Below are 2,500 nucleotides of genomic sequence, written 5' to 3' on the forward strand. Positions count from 1 at the left end.
ACGTACATGTAGGTTGTACCAACATGGACATCTATGAACGCGTACGCTCGGGCTGCGCCCTCCGTCTTGTACTTTTCCTGATCGGTACACAGTTTTGGTGCACTGCTATTCCGACCGGCAACTTGTACCAACATATACATCCATGAACGCGTAAGTAGTGTACTTTCCCTGATCGGTACACACTGTTGGTGCACGGCATAAGAAAAGAGCTAAAATGGTCAAACTCAATCCATTTCAACAATAGATAGTCGATAGTAGCTGTGCCGATGAAGTAGGGCACGATGCAAGTTAATGTTGTTTAATGAATAACATGTCCGCCATACATTTCAGTACAAAATTGCTCGGTCAGACCTACAAAGTGCTATATCTCGAATACGAGGCGTCGGACTGGGGGTTGTAGAGCAATTTTAAGTTCGTCTAATGATTCTACATCCGATTCTGGATAGCGGTTTTTTGACCACTTTTCAATATTTTGTGACACCCCGAACCTAGGGGCAGCTCCCTAGCTTTTTTCAAAAATGTGCACCGAACGGGCCGGAGAGCTCGTGTGGCTCAAAACATGTTTTTCGCTAAAACACCTCAAAACGTGTAAGGAACGCACCCTAGCTCTTGTTTTTCAAAAGTTATGGCCATTTAAAGTCAGACGGGTTTTTGCTTCAAAATAGCAATTTTACCCGTCCCTATGGCCATGCTTTAAATTTTCACGAAAATGCCAGGTCAGACCTAGGGCGGGCCATATCTTGAATACTAAACGTCGCAGACATTGGTCGTAGAACAATTTTAAGTTCGTCTAATGATTCTACATCCGATTCTGGATAGCGGTTTTTGACCACTTTTCAATATTTTGTGACACCCCGAACCTAGGGGCAGCTCCTAGCTTTTTTCAAAAATGTGCACCGAACGGGCCGGAGAGCTCGTGTGGCTCAAAACATGTTTTTCGCTAAAACACCTCAAAACGTGTAAGGAACGCACCCTAGCTCTTGTTTTTCAAAAGTTATGGCCATTTAAAGTCAGACGGGTTTTTGCTTCAAAATAGCAATTTTACCCGTCCCTATGGCCATGCTTTAAATTTTCACGAAAATGCCAGGTCAGACCTAGGGCGGGCCATATCTTGAATACTAAACGTCGCAGACATTGGTCGTAGAACAATTTTAAGTTCGTCTAATGATTCTACATCCGATTCTGGATAGCGGTTTTTGACCACTTTTCAATATTTTGTGACACCCCGAACCTAGGGGCAGCTCCCTAGCTTTTTCAAAAATGTGCACCGAACGGGCCGGAGAGCTCGTGTGGCTCAAAACATGTTTTTCGCTAAAACACCTCAAAACGTGTAAGGAACGCACCCTAGCTCTTGTTTTTCAAAAGTTATGGCCATTTAAAGTCAGACGGGTTTTTGCTTCAAAATAGCAATTTTACCCGTCCCTATGGCCATGCTTTTAAATTTTCACGAAAATGCCAGGTCAGACCTAGGGCGGGCCATATCTTGAATACTAAACGTCGCAGACATTGGTCGTAGAACAATTTTAAGTTCGTCTAATGATTCTACATCTTTGACCACTTTTCAATATTTTGTGACACCCCGAACCTAGGGGCAGCTCCCTAGCTTTTTTCAAAATGTGCACCGAACGGGCCGGAGAGCTCGTGGCTCAAAACATGTTTTTCGCTAAAACACCTCAAAACGTGTAAGGAACGCACCCTAGATGATGAAAAGTGCAATCAGAATGTCAATCGACAACTTTGTTGGGGTACCATTTTACTCTACGGGCCAGTAGCTTAGGCGCGCCAACAGCGCTTTCCTTTCGGGTTCCCATTTTTGCCCTCCTGGGATTATGATCATTTGTTCATTGCCTACTATAGGGAGGGTACCTTGCTACGAGGTCAAACATGAAGATTGCACCAAATCGTAGTTTTTACCTCTATTTAGTCGTAGGAGCATGGTTTGCAGTGGCAGTGGGTCATTAAGCCCCGTTTGGGTCATACGTCCCTCCGCGATAAAAATCGTCGTATGCCTATAGTCCGAACTAATGAAGCAAAAGTGGTGTCTGGTGGGCTCTGCCGATGATTTTAACCTATGATTTTGAGCTTCCACCCTATCAAAACGTTCCCTGAGCAGTACATCACGGGTCTACGGACCCAAAGACTTCGTCGTGATGGTTTCTAGTAAAAAGTTGTAACAGCTAAGGGTTTTGAATACGCGTATATTAACCATTGCTTGAAACTAAGCTTCGTTGTTTTAAACTCTGCAAGACCAATCGAACTTCTTAGGGAAACCCGAAGGATTCACGCTAAGCTCGATGAGCTATTATGGGTAGTGGTGCATGATCTGGTGTTCCTTGGATCTAATCCAATGAATAAATTTATGAGGGTATATATGGTGCAGGGCACAAAGCGTGATGAAACCGGGTCTCCCTACCAAATGTGGCATATTTTTTCCTGAGAGCGAAGCTCAGACCCACGTAGGGGAGAGCGAAGTGGAACTTAAATGTTCTATGCAGCAAAT

This window comes from Anopheles arabiensis (genome assembly GCF_016920715.1).
Source record: "Anopheles arabiensis isolate DONGOLA chromosome X unlocalized genomic scaffold, AaraD3 X_pericentromeric_contig0026, whole genome shotgun sequence".
Taxonomy (NCBI): domain Eukaryota; kingdom Metazoa; phylum Arthropoda; class Insecta; order Diptera; family Culicidae; genus Anopheles; species Anopheles arabiensis.